The following is a 14,899-nucleotide window of genomic DNA, read 5'->3' as shown; positions in this document are numbered from 1 at the left end:
TTTCTCCTTACAACTTGAACCTGCATGCATATTGAACTTTTTTTATTGATGTGGACAATGAAACAGATACTTTGTTTACCTTTTTCTTTATTGTGTGGCTTATGACTTGGAGGCTTTGAAGTGAAATCATCATCTTCTTCTTCATCTTTGTCACCAACTTTTTGAAAGGTAATCTCGGGGATTGTATCACTTTTTGATGGAAGCTGATAAAATGTAATATACTTAAGTGTAGGTTGAATATTTTTGTATTTTAACTGCACACAAAACAATTATAATTAATAAGTTTATTGAAAGACAACGATATATGTACTAATTGAATAATAAAAATATGTTAAATTACCGGATTGTCGTTATCACTGAACATTCCTTCCATGAGGAAGTCATAATGTATTCTGTTGTTTTTGGTCCTCCAATTGACCAGTCTGGAAATATGATTGGTCTTCTTTTCATTAATATTTAAATCAACATCAGAAAAACGTTCATATATCCAAATTTGCATGGCAAAAGGCATATCATCAATTCTGTAATACTTTTTCTTTGCATCCATTTTTTTTGTTATGCTTTTGACCAATTTGGAGAAAACATCTTTCCCCTGCGGTATTCATGGTACCGGCCACTCTCAACTAAATCAAAATGTACCCTTGGAATTGATAAGCTTTTCTCTCACCTGAATAGATGAATGTACCGATAAAATACATAATAGCGAATTTAACAACATCGTCATCATTCCCATCACACCACACCCTATTTTTGTTCTGACTGATCAAATCTACCTTTCTGATAATACTTTTACCCTCAAATTACTAATTGATTAATCTATTTGGCTCGCTTGTGTCAAACAAGAATTGTTTTTATCAGCAAAGCAGTTCAACCTAGTAATAATGAAAAATTCATGAATACCAAAGTAGAGTGTGGTATGATTTATACGACTAAACAATTCATCCGGGGAACTATCCTCCAATTCACATACCATCAAACATCTAAACATTTGTGGTTGTGCCACACACACGTGCATTTTGGTATATGCTCCAAAACATATATCTTTAAATCAATTGAATTGGGTCGATGTAAGCTTCCCTTCAAAGATGTAATTATGTTGTGGTTCACATAAACCTGCATGTGCGGGGTTCGATCGGGTGAGCCAACACATGAAATCTGATATCCTGTAATTAGGAAATACTAAAATATGAAAATGCACTTTTTACATTAATAACTTCATAGTAATATGCTTCTATGCATACATAGAAGACAACACATTCAAATAGAATATGCACTAAACAAAATAAATTTGATACAAATAATAATAATGATCTGAATAGTGTCCACATGTTCGGTAAGCTACCATTTAACTACAATCATCAAAAAACAGAATGACAACACAACCCCAATACACTAGAAGGTATTCAATGTGTGAACGTATGTCACACTTAAGGTATGCCATAGTATAATACATTGAAAGGTATATACTCCATGTAACCTTTCTCGTTCGACTTACTGTACATTAGAATGATACTGCTTACAAGTTATAACGTAGACGAAAAGCCATTAAATATCATGCTAGGCAACAATCACATGTACAAATACATTAAGATTCTAGTTTGACTACGTGTACATTATCATGATATTGCTTACAAGTTTCACCAATTAAAATTGCATGCAAGTTGAATACATTACAAGTTGTACACTAACTACAATCCTACATCCAGATTACTTGCAAAATGTAATGCTCATATCAAAAGAAGATTACATGTTCAGTTAAAAGAAGCACTTCAACATTCACATTCATTAAGAGTTATGATAACTACATCCCTACTAAAGTCCTACAAGTGGGGTTTGCGGAGGTTAATATTTACATAAACATTACCACTAAGCTCAAAATATTAATATAACTGAAGAAGCCAAGACAAAATACTATAAAGGCACCTACTCAAAAAAATCCAGTTCCTAATACTCCAGTTTCAAATTGTAGTTGATATATGATTTTTTCATTCCACTATACCACAAAACCACTGCATATATTCACACAGACGCTCTTAGGCAAAACTATATGGTTAACATTACGCGACGTCAAATACTCACACAAATAAATTAAAAATATAATGTATACACATATAGCTTAACTACAGTTAACTACCATTTTACTACATTCACTTTGAAAAAACAGAATTACAACATAACTCCAAATACACGAGAAGGTATTCAATGTGAGAAAATATGTCGCACTAAAGGTATGCCATAATATAATAATTTGGAAGGTATATCCTTCACATAACGTTTCTTGTTCGAATTACAGTACACTACATGTACATATGTATACACTTATTCTAAAACCTGAAACAAATTTAGAAAATTTACATACCTAGTTCTTCACTCCCTTCTTCTTGTTATTCATTAACTACATGTTTTTCAATCATGTCCGAGACAACATATTTTACTTTCCTCCTCTTGTCAATTTTTGTTTCATCCGCTTTCACTGTTGACCCTTCTTTCCTTTTAGAAGAACAAGATATTACTAATTCATCATTCAAATCTAATGTTATAGGGCTATTGAGAAATTTCAACTTTTTCTCTATTTCCATTGCAACAATAGAGCTGGAAATTTTTGATTGAATATGAGTTATAGACAAAACAAACGACGGTATTCCCACCATGCAATTATCGGGATAGTATGTACCTCTTGTGATTCCCCTTTAAGTATTTGTTTCCAACATTGCCTTCTTAAACTTAAACAGTAGGAATAAATCATAAACATATAACTATATACTTCCCAAGAAAAAAATAAGAATTTGAAGAAACCTGTAGGATCTAAACAACTGAAAAAACTTTGAAAATCAAGCAACATTTTTTATTGCAAGGATCCAATTGTCGAAGAGACTTATTTTGTGGATACTTTGTAGAGATGAAGCTGATTTAGGAGTGTAGGAGTAATGAAGGTGATTTGAGGATGAATGATTTGATTTGGATAGTGAATTGAAAGCTGAAGAAGTGGGACCAGGACAGAGAGAAGCGTAAAAAGAGGGGAAAAATTTTAGGCATCTGAAATTGTATATATTTAGGCGTGTTTAATATGTATTAGATATTTATTCATTAAATATAACCATAGAATATAAATAAAATATAGTATATCTATATTATTTTAATAAGAAATGTAGTTTGCCATTTTCTATAGTTTTTCCTAATAATTTATTCTACGTGTCCAACAATATTTGTTTATTATAGACTTTGCATACTTCTTGAAAGATTATATTCCTAGAAGGTTAATTTCATTATATCACCATTTAGATATAAAAAATACAATGTCAAATATAAATAGGGAAATAACTATAATTAATTATAAGGATAAGTTACAAACTAAGTGTAAATTATATATTGATTTCATAAAGCGAACAAGTATTGTTGAACATTCCAAAATAATATACTAGACAACTATCGTTAGACTTGGGAATTAATAATAATTGACATACTGCTTCCATCTCATATTAATCGGTCATCCTAGTTGGAAAATTTCAGATGTCGCCAAAAGAGACGCCAACTTTGAATGATGTGAGGAAATGGGCATGTAACACATGGAAGTCAACTTTTGGAGTTAATGTCTTCATCATGAATGACTCCAAGTATCTCTTTGAATTCCCGACGAGGAAAGCTGCAGAACATGTCATGACGGGAGAATGGACTTGGCAAAAGATAAAATTGGATCTCCAATGGTGAAATCCTACCATCTGATGTTGGTGGGAGGAGATCATCAGGGATTGGATCTGGGTTAGATTGTTGGGTTTACCATTGAATCTCTGGTCAGAAGATATTTTAAGAGATAGGTGACCATTCTGGTGTATTCATTGAACAGAGGAGGAGACAACTATGAGAAATCATCTTCACTGGGCTCGAATCAAATTAAAGGGGGATGAAAAGGAGATTCCTAAAAAGGTTGAAGTGGAAACTGAAGGCCTTATCTATACAATTCCGGTTTGGGTGGAAGCTCCGGTCACTGTGAAAGCAGATGGAAGAAGAAGTGGGGGCCTTAAAATTATCCAGTGGATAATAGTACAGTGCCAACTTTTTTGTTATAGAGACATGAGGGTTGACACCTGGGTGAAATTGAGAAGGCATGTGGGTGCATCGGTTAATGGGGGAAAGACTAGGTCAAAGGCACATGGGTTGCCAAGTTACAGGGAAGGGCCTCTTACAGGTAATCTTGGACCTTTTACACAGCTGGAAAACTCGGCCCAATTTAAGCCCAACAAAAGAAATTCAGAGAATTCCCAATTTCTCTGAGAATGAAGCCCAAAATATAGACCCAGTCACAACTGAAATCCAAGCAAACACACTTAGAGAAAGAAGAACGATATCGCACTTTCAGTCATCTACAATAACTTATGTCGTGAAGAACACAGTGAGGTACAAGGACGAGGAAAAACATGCAGAGACACAAGAATATCAATTCAACATTTGTATGATTAATATAACGGTGGTGGGGAATAAATCAACTGAAATCATAAATTTAAAGGAAAGCTTATCACCGGAAGAAGTTGGGCAAGTAGACATAGAGGAATCTAAGGCCTTGCAACTGAAGGAACAAAATGAAGCAACAAATTGCATCAAAGATATAATTCCTATGGAAATGCAATTACCAGTTGAAGAGGTTGTTCAAACACCAACACTTCGTAATGGATTCAACATCACATCATTAAACTAAGCACTGAATTGGGTATAGATCTTAAAGGGTGCGATGAGAAGACCAAAAATTATTTATGAAGATAGGCAACAACAATCGGATGAACAGGGGGAGTAAGCCGTTGTAAAAAAGATGGGGTGAATGAACTGAAAGGATTAGAGTTTAATGCCAAATTGTGTAGTTATGGCTCAAGATGTAGGGGAATACTTGGCAATAAAAGATCAATAAAGTTGGAAAGAGTGCCTTGGAATGTTAGGGGGCTAAATTGTGGCAGAAAGAGGAGGTGATCAGAAAGATTCTACATACATAGAAAGTTGATGTAGTGTGTCTACAGGAAACAAAACAAGCATGGGATCTCACAAAGATACGAAAGGAAGTTTGGATAGACCAAATGCGAAAGATATTCATTTATCAGTTGAGGACTAAGTGGACGAGGACAGCGAACATAAAGGGATTGCTAAATACTGAACAAGAATGACAATGCATCCAAAGAGGAAGGAAGATGGCAGATTGTCCTTGCATGCACTTCGTGGACAGTGTGGAAAGAAAGAAATTGGAGATGTTTTGAAGACATGCAGAGCATCTTCCAGGAGTTCAAATGAATTGTTTAGCTCTGTTTTACTTTTGGTGTAGACATAAATTAATAGCTCAAACAGAAGATGTTCTTGACGTTGTATACTATCCATGAAAACAATAAATGGATGTTCAAAATGTAAGTTGTACTTTAGAAGGGGGAATACATATTTTGATGTAGTGTACCAATGGATATATAGACTAACTGTACCATTCTAAAAAAAATTATCGCATAGTAATTGTCCACCTTATTAAATCAAGAAAGCACTAATTAAAATTTTCAAGTATCCAATTAATTCTTTTTTAAAGTGTTTACATTGTTTGTAAAATTCTCAAGAAGTTTTTCAAAGGGTGAATTAGTAAAATTATCTTCTTATTTATGATTTCTTACCATGCATGTAAAAGAACAAAATAATTGATTAATATGGAACGAAGGGAGTAATACATAAACGTTTTCTTTAACTTGACATTAACTGTCATATGTACCCTTCAGTTTTGAATATATATGAGTAAATATTTAAATATATATAAAAGTGAATGATAGACATACACATTCTATGTTTCATTATATAGTAGGACGTTTTGTAGCACTGCAGCAGATAGGATGATGTCAGATATGATATGTGTCTATTTGTCCAATAATATACAAGTTTTAGCGGCTACTTGCGCAGACTCTAATTTGAATGGTATAGACGTCAATTGAAACTAAGTTAAAGATCTATATATATATATATATATATATATATATATATATATATATGTATATATGTATGTATATGTATAAATATGGAAAAATGTAGAAGTACCCCCCTAGATTATGATCGAAATCCCAGAGACACACTTAACTAAACTAAAGTCCTATTACCTCCATAAACCCATTTTTTTTGTTATTTTGTGTACCTTTTTAGCTTACGTGGAATTCAAATTTCTTCCACGCACCTCAATTGCGTGGAGTCACGGAGCGTGTCACCTAAGACAAAAGGTGTACAAGATTACAAAAAAAAAATTTAGGGGGCCAATAGGACCTTAGTTTAGTTAAGGTGTGTCTTTGAGATTTCAATCATAGTCTAGGGGGCACTTATGCATTATCCCTATATATATAATTTTATGCCTTTAATAATTTGTAGCTATAATTAAGATTAAATAGAAAAGAGTCGAAAAAATATTCTTAAACTCTGAAATGAAATAAAAACAAATATTAACATTGATAAATGGCATGTACCAGTTTTTAGAATCTAGGAAAATCAACATCAGTCAAGAATAACATGTATGCAGAATTAAAATATCTATGATAGAAAACATGTTAACTTTATCAAACATCTAGAAAATAAAAGGATGAACTGTAACATCTCATAATTTGAGATAACTAGAAAGAAGGGAAGAAATTTGAAATAGTTATTTTTTTAAAAAGAAATTAAAATCAAGAAATTTTGTAAGTAAGTTAAACTGAATTTTTAGTCAAATTCAAACGGCCAAAACTCGTAGCTCTGGATGAGTTAGGGTATTTCCAGATATGGTTGGAAAACTCTTGGAATGATATTTTCAACATCGCTGAGTTTGCGCGATTCCGAATTCGTATGAGTGAGTTATGAGTTATGACCTTTGGAAGTTGGGATGCTGGAATAAGGAAAGTTTGAAAATCGGATTTCAAAAGGGTAGTTTGATTTTTTCCTTACCCAACTTAATTAATTCATTTAGTTTAATTGTGGTAAATTCATATTTCATTCATTTTAGAGAAGTGAATTCGTACAAGGTATGTGAGCTTACATAATGTTGGATTTATTCACCCACACATCAATCATGATATGTTCAACATATTTCGTTCTTGAAATTTAAGAATTTAATTTCTTGATGAGTTCTTGAAGTTTCTTTATCGATTAAGTTTTGATGTAAGATTATACTTGGATCAAATTAAAACAACCATATCTCTTAGAATATAAGGAGTTAAATGATTCATAACCTATCCAATTAAAGGTGATTGAATCTACTTTCCAATTCCACCAATTTTGCGTCAATTCAATTTTTAAGTAAATAATTATGACTATTTTAGTAACCTATACAATGTTGTTAAGAATTAGCCGACAGAAAAACATTAAAATTGATTGTTTTTGTTTATTTACCTCCAAGGAAATCCTGAACGAATTTCTTGACTAATCAAAGGTTCAAAACAATCATATTTTCATCTTTACTAATGAAAATCATAATTCTTGGCCATAGAGAATTCAAGAAACTAATTCAAGAATTTCAAGAAAGGTTTTCTTGATCATTTACCTTCATGCTAAGGTTTTAAGATTTCTATTTCAAGTTCTTATCCAAGATTCTTCAAGAACCTTGTTCTTCCTATCTAAAACCATTCCTAAACATAATGAGATCTTTCCTACCACAAATCATGATCCTTGAATCTATAATTCAATTCAAGGAAAGCCAAGAGTCAAGTCAAGAAGTTAAGAGTCGAGTGAAGAAGTCAATAGTTAAGTCCAGATAAGTTCTTAAAGTTTTTCAAAAGTCTTTCACAGACGTTTTAACTTGTTTTAAGACTTCATTTTCAAAGTTAAGCAAAGAGTTCAGATTTGAAGTTCTTCATTCAAAGAAGTATATGAGAACTAAGTATTCTCAAGAAGTTTTAAATATTTTTTACATTTAAATAAGAATGGAAACTGAGATTTCCAAAGAGCCTTCGTGCTAGTTTCAGAAAAGAGTAATAGCTTTTTATATGAATCAAGAAGGAGATTGAGATTTCCAAGATATTTGAGCACTAATCTTAAGACTCACAGAAGAAGTATGTTTTTAAAATATAAGGGCTTGTATAATATTTTGGGAGTAGTATTGAGCACCGATATGGGAGAGATGTAGCCATCATGGGTAGAATAGGATTATACTATTTAGACGATTCCTTTAGTGCCTTTTAGCATAGACTGGTGGATCCACTTAGTGAGTTAGGTCTTATATATTGTCAAGGTATAAGATGGTCCCTTGTAGCATGAGGTGAAGTGTTGTATCATTATTATAACTCTTAAGTGATGATTTTTGGTTAGAAAAATTCCCACACTAGTATTTTGTATTTTTATATACCTCAAAAATATTTGTATTTTTTATATACATAAAAAATATTTGTCTTTTAATATACAAAGAGATTAATATTATATTTTTGCATACATATGGAGTTATTATTGTATTTCTAAATACACAGAGTTGAATCATGTTTTAAAGATTTTCTTTATACTGCATTTATTTACACGGCTTCATAATTAAATGAGTTGAGTTACGTAAAACCCAAGTAAGTGTTTCTTTTAGACTCTTTTTAAGCCTATGCTATGTTTAGCATTCCAACTCGCATACTCGTACCTTCAATGTACTGATGCTAGTTGGCCTACGTCATCTTATGATGCGGACGTAGGTAACCAGGATCAACAAGCAGCACATCGTTTGATCCAGTGAGCACTCCAGAGTCAGTTGGTGAGCCTCCATGCATTTCGGAGGAATCCTTTTTATTTCTTTCAGTTATTATATTAGTTCATTAGGATGTCATCGGGTTTGTACCGACATCCATCTTAGTTGTTTTAGAGGTTTCATAGATAGTCAATTAGATGTTAGTTCATTCATCAATACCTTGTTATTGACTTATGTTCAGATTTGAGTTATCACTTTGGCTAAGTTAAATGTTTATTTTTTTAAAACATTATGAGTTTAATTGACACAGTTAAGTTATTTAGAATTTGAGTCTTTTCCTTTATGCTTAAAGTCTTCCGCTAAGTATGTCAGACCAAGGTTTCGCTTGGGGCCAGTAATGGTTCTCGATTGCCGGGCACGCCTAGGGTGTAGGCTCAGGGCGTGACATGAACAATATGATCCATAAGAAGAAGTATCTCATAACTTATGTAAATCGATCAAAGAAGGAGAGACCTCAGTTTTTCAAATTGCACTTTTGTGTTCCAGGGGATGAAAAGAACATGTAGGGTCTCAATTGGAATAGTTGCTATCTCTAGTAAATTGGGTCACTATTGGGATGATTTTGTTTGGACATGTTTTTTACTGAATAAAAGGGCCTGATGGTCGATAAATTAAAAAGAATATAAGTATACACAATTAATAGTTTGATCCACAAGGTTTTGTCATAAATAGTTTAGTCCAAAAAATATTCAAAGGAAAAAGGCATAAATTTCCTCCTGAACTTGTCATGAAAAGTCAACTACACGCTTATGCTATTGTGACGACCTATTACACACCTGAATTACTTGAAAGTGAATTTATTTTAACCTTGACGCACATACAACCAATCATATGGTTAGAAAGTATTTCACACCCGCGCTACGTCATACCATGTCACTGCCACATCAATAATTACATCAGATTTTTTAAAGGAAAAGGCATTAAATTCACCCTTCAACTTGTCCGAAAAAGTCAGTTATACGCTTAAACTATCATGACGACCTATTACACCACTTGTTCATGTTAAAATTGTAAAAAATACCACCCTAAAACTGACTTTAAAATAAAACTAAATAAAAAAAAATAAAAGAGGCGTGCTTGAGTCTAAAATAAAGTCAAAAAAAAAATTATTTTGACCCTCACCTCCCTCTATTTTCCTTCTTCGTGCTCATCTTCTCTTATTCTCCTATAGACTTCTTCTTCTTTATTTTTTTCTTATCACGACTCTACAATCTCTCACTCAATTTCACCATTACTTGAAAATTCTCGACTAATTTCCCAATGATTCATCCAAAAAAGTAATTTGCTAATCTAAATTTTACAATCCATTAACATCTAAAAGAACATTGAAGAGTCAATCCATAAATTCCCAAGCATTTATTACCAAGAAAATATAATTGCCCCCCACCTCTATATATCAAAATGATGAATTTTATGTAGAGCTGTGAATTTGATAAAGTGGAAGGTTTGGGTTCAACAATAATTTATACATAGCGAAATCAAAATTGGCTCGACAATATAAGTATCAAACAAAGATATTCATTCTAAGTTTCACAACCCATTACCAAACGCTAATAACTAAATTGAAAATTCAAAACAAACCATTACCAATCAAAGTTTATTTGACCCATATTTGAGAAAACTCAGATAAAGGAAGGTGTTTAAATAGGCTACGAAGCTGAGAAAAATAAGGTTTGAGTTCATAACTCATGTTAGAGATGGTAACAAGTGGATGAAATCGTATTAGGTAATAACTTTGATTTAGTTTGCTATCCATGTCCCCACTCCTTCATGAACATTCTTAACATCGCTGCTACTCCGTCGATCTTATCTATCGCAATAGTTTGTATGGTATGTTTTATAATCAGAAGTCATGATTGAAGATGAAGTCATTCAGGTGAGGAAGAAGAGAAAAAAAAATGGTGTCATTTAAGTGAGGAAGAAGAGAGAAGATAGAGGTAAAAATGGTTGGAAAAAAGTGGGGAAAAAATGAAGATAGAAGATAGAGGCAAAATTGATTGGGGAAAAAAATGGAATTTTTTTTTAAAATTACACGTGTACACTGACATTGATTTGGCAGCGCTTGCGCACAAAGCTAGTATGTGTGACTGGTGGTGTACATTTGAAGGTGTTATTATTTACACTTTTAACAAGAAAAATGTAATAGATCCACAATAATAGTTTAAGTGTGTAACTGACTTTTCGAGACAAGTTCAGGGATGAAATTATGTCTTTTCCCTTTTTTAAAAATATCACGTCACTCATTCTTCTTTTTCCCTACACACCATCAATTCCACCATTAAATCACTACCATTGTTGCTATTATCATAATATTCACTTCTCCACCACTATAATTTCACCACCATAATCAAATTCACCGCCTGAATCTTCCCACAAACATTGCCATCATTAAAAAAATCAATAACAAACATCATAAATTTAACTAAATTCACCATTTGAACCATATCACTATCATTGAAATTCATCACAATCATAACCATAAATTCACCATCTACATCAAAATTATGAGTTTTATTGTTATTATCGAAATTAGAAGTCATACCACCCTAATTTTTCACCCGTCACCAAAACCACCACGAAAATTTATCACAATATACAAATTTCATCAAGCTCAAAGAGGAGAATTGTGAAAAATTGCAATATTTATTTGGAAAGATTTAAGTCAAACAATTGAAATCTAATGCTCGATTTACTATTACTGATTTTGAAGAAAATCTAAAGAGGATTTTTCTGAGAGAGAAGAAAGATCTATGAACATACACTAAAAATTGAATTTTGTACTAAAACCCATAAAATTTTCACACAAAAACGCATTGAAAATTTCTTAATTGAAATGCTCACAATCAACCAAAAGAAAACCCAAAAATAAATTGAATAACCCATTCTTGATTTGTCTAATTTTATGTGAGAATAGTGAGGATTGACCAATTTTTGATGTCTCACCGAGTCGTCAAATTTTTGAATAATGAACCTAATTGGTTGAACAACTTCGCGATCTTTGTGATGAAAGTGACTAATTATGAAAGTAACGATTATTTACTTCTTTGGGCAATATACCATAGATATGGTTAGCATTATCAATAATTTTACTTGTAAACTAATCTTGTCATACTTTTAGTATTTGATCGAGCTTATTATAAAAAATTATCTCGGCAATCTTTCAGTTCCTTTATCAAGAATGTTCACAAAAAGTAAGCCAGTTATATCATATATAGATGTTAGTCAACAATCTATGGGAGAAAACAATGCTATGAGAACCAGAAATAATCTTACCAAAAAAGGTTAGCTTGAATCTAAATGGATGACATTACAAAAGAACTTTGATTTAAAATGAAAAATAATAAACCAGAATTTCTCTATTCAACATTTTATTCAATGTTGTTTTGTATTTTTCTCACGGAAATTTATCATGAAAAAAAATATTTTCACATTAGCCATAGCAGAAAGAGTATTTGTGATAAGAAAAAAATTGAGGAACAAGAAAGTAGGGTAACGCGAAGGAGAAGGGTGAGTGTGGGAAAAAATTGTCTTATTTTCTTTACTTTGACACGTATTTTTTAATGTAATCTTATTTTCATGTCAACTTCGACGATTGTATTAAATTCACTTTTGAGTAGTATAAGTGTGTAATAGGCCACCTCAATAGTTTAAGCGTGTAATTGACTTTTCGATACAACTTCACAGGTGAATTGACGCATTTTCTCAATATCAATATTATTACTTTAATGGGAAAAATTACTTATTTTTAAATAAATATTTTATTTTTTTAAAAAAAACATGTTCTTTTTCTAATGATAACTGTTTCATTAGAGAATTCTTGTCTTTTTCAATTGAAAAAATTACCACAACATACACAGTAAAATTTCATGACTAAGTAGAATATGAGGAGTATAAAATATACCCAATTATTATTACTATCTTGTGGAGGTAGAGAGATTGTTTTCAAAAGACCACAGGCTCATGTGCATCACAATCAAGTATAAGAAGAAGAAATAATGAAGAAATTATATCAATTAATATGAAAAGTAGTGCAAAGTCTACAAGAAAGAAGAAATGACATCGAAACACAATATATAACATGACAAGAACTACAAAGATATGAGTAGTACTATGACATTCACTAATAAGCATAAGCTTTCGTAGTGGAAGACAACACCCTACTCCTATACGAACCTTCTACCCTAATACGCGACCTTCATTCCATCCTATACAGAGTCATAGCATCGGTAATATAAAGTTGCACCATATATTGTATAATCACGCCTCTCCAGTACTTTTTCAACCTACCTGTACCTCTTCACGTACCAACTACAACTAGTCTCTCACACTCCTCACTCGAGTGCCAACGTACCTTCTCTTCACATGTCCAAACCATCTAAATCTCACTTATATAATCTTATCTACCATAGAAGTCGCTCCACCTTCTCCTAGATAACCTTATTCCTAAATCTTGTCGTCTCCTAATATGCCCATACGACAACAGGTCCACCTCAACATCCTCATATCCTCAACACGCATCTTCTGAATATGTGAGTTCTTGATTGGTCGATTGGTTCACTTTTATCTAGTTCACTTATTATAAGATTTAATAGTATTTAAATGTATTCATTTCCTTTAAAGTGACCACTGCATATAACAAAGACGGTATAACCATCATTACGGTGTAGAATTTATATTTAAGTTTAGGTGGTACCTTCTTATCATACAAGACTGTAGAGGCTTACCTCCATTTCATTAATGTCACCCAGTGCGGTGTATGACATCATTGTCGATATTTTCACTATCTTAAATTACGTACCCAAGATTTTGACACTGTCTCTCTTTAAAATATTATGTATGACAACCCTTACTTTAACGTCCACTTCATTTAATGCAACACTGAATTTGCACTCTAAATATTTCATTTTGATCTTACTCAACTTGTACTCGTTCAACTTTAGAGTTTATCTCCAAACGTCCAGCCTAACTTAACTTTGTTTAGTGTCCCCTCAGTGCCGTCAACTAAAGGTGGCAATGGGGCGGGACGAGTGCGAAGTAGGACGGGTTTAAGCATATGTGGGGCGGGCGGGTTGGGATAAATGTGGTTGTGGGGCAGAATAAAATTAAAAAATACACAATTTATGTGGTGCGCTTTGGCTGTGGGTTAGGGCAGAAACAACTTTAGAAATCAGAAGCTACCTTTAATGTGATCTGAAAGATCTTGATAATTAATGATAACAATTTTAGGCATTTGAAGTTAGCAATTTTTATTTTATTTTTGTAAGTTGCCTAAATAATGATAAAAATAATCTCTTATAAATGTACCAGAGGGGCATGGCCTGTGCGCTTGAGCAGGGGCTCAATATTTTACAGTTCAAAGTGATAAGAAACACAATTATAAACATTTGCAACTATATTATTGATGCAAAACTATATTTAACAAGTACTTAAGTTTACAACAAAACACACCTTCATATAGGCATTTTACATATCTAAAATAATAGGGATAATGCACAAGTATCCCCTCAATCTATGCCCGAAATCTCAGAGACACACTTATACTATAGTAAGATCCTATTACCCCTTGAACTTATTTTATTAATAATTTTCTACTGCTTTTCGGCGACACTATCTTGTGGGCCCAACGTTGGTTGACTTTTTTTAAAGCTAGTGTCATGTAGGACGAAAAGGGATAGAAAATTACTAATAAAATAAGTTCAGAGGGTAATACAAACTTAATATAGTATAAGTGTGTCTCTGAAATTTCAGGCATAGATTGATTAGATACTTGTGCCTTTTCCCAAAATAATATAACATCAGTAATCCTTGTCTACAAATATCCTTGTCCCAATAGTTAGGTCAAAATGCCCCTATTGTTATTTAATGGGTTAAAATTACATTTTTTTTCAAATAAATATTTTATTTATTTAATGAATCGAACTCATAATTTACTTAATAATATATGTTACTTAGTTTATGTGTTAAAATAAATTAAATGAGGTTTACTCTAATTTTAGTCATTGTATGAATAATTGCGGCCTTTAAACCCAATTCACAAAGAGAAGAAAAAAAATCAAATTAAAAATATCAGGTAAGATTTTTCGGTCAACCTCTATTTCCTTTTGTATGCATATATATATATATATATATATATATATATATATATATATATATATATATATATATGTACATATGTATATGTATGTATATATATATATATATATA

Source organism: Solanum pennellii, chromosome 6, assembly GCF_001406875.1.
Source record: "Solanum pennellii chromosome 6, SPENNV200".
Taxonomy (NCBI): Eukaryota; Viridiplantae; Streptophyta; class Magnoliopsida; order Solanales; family Solanaceae; genus Solanum; species Solanum pennellii.
This window is presented reverse-complemented; position numbering follows the sequence as displayed.